The sequence below is a fragment of the Papaver somniferum genome, unplaced genomic scaffold (genome assembly GCF_003573695.1).
Source record: "Papaver somniferum cultivar HN1 unplaced genomic scaffold, ASM357369v1 unplaced-scaffold_8491, whole genome shotgun sequence".
Taxonomy (NCBI): domain Eukaryota; kingdom Viridiplantae; phylum Streptophyta; class Magnoliopsida; order Ranunculales; family Papaveraceae; genus Papaver; species Papaver somniferum.
This window is the reverse complement of record NW_020651517.1, coordinates 1-700: the sequence shown is the minus strand read 5'-3', so window position 1 is coordinate 700 and position 700 is coordinate 1. Positions and strand designations below refer to the sequence as shown.

Sequence of the window (700 nt, the reverse complement as noted above, 5' to 3'; positions counted from 1 at the left end):
AAAAACTATTAAAACGAGATTAGTAGTTCAAAATAACCGCGTCAAGCGTTCTCCTCGTCATAAGGTTTCCAGCGAGTCATCACTTGCCCGGATCGGACTTGCCACGAGGAAGTAACCGGCGTTAGATGGATCGAGCCAATACATTGGAGACGTGCTAAGTAGTAAAATTGGTGAGAAACTTTCAGCAATCGATCATACCAGCACTAATGCACCAGAACCCATCAAAACTCTGCAGTTAAGCGTGCTTCGGCGAGAGTAGTACTAAGATGGGTGACCTCTTGGGAAGTCCTCCTGTTGATTGCCTTTTTTATATATTTTTACTTTTTTTTTCGCCGGTTATTCTTATGAAGGCTAGTGACTAGTTAGAAAGCGGGTTGCACGAGATAAGATGGATTTTTTTATCTCGTGATATATGGGAGGGCGTCTGCCCTAATTGGGTGAAAATCCAAAAACCGTGCATTTATTTGGATATTTTAATATTTTTTAACTAAAAACTATTAAAACGAGATTAGTAGTTCAAAATAACCGCGTCAAGCGTTCTCCTCGTCATAAGGTTTCCAGCGAGTCATCACTTGCCCGGATCGGACTTGCCACGAGGAAGTAACGGGCGTTAGATGGATCGAGCCAATACATTGGAGACGTGTTAAGTAGTAAAATTGGTGAGAAACTTTCAGCAATCGATCATACCAGCACTAATGCA

General features: G+C 41.9%; 1 non-coding gene across 1 annotated transcript; it reads left to right on the top strand.

Annotated features, from left to right (window-relative positions):
- The first annotated feature begins 184 nt into the window (after nt 1-184).
- LOC113345981 lies at nt 185-303 on the top strand. Its single transcript, XR_003358346.1, has one exon. It is a non-coding gene; the product is annotated as a 5S ribosomal RNA (ribosomal RNA).
- The last annotated feature ends 397 nt before the right edge of the window (nt 304-700 follow it).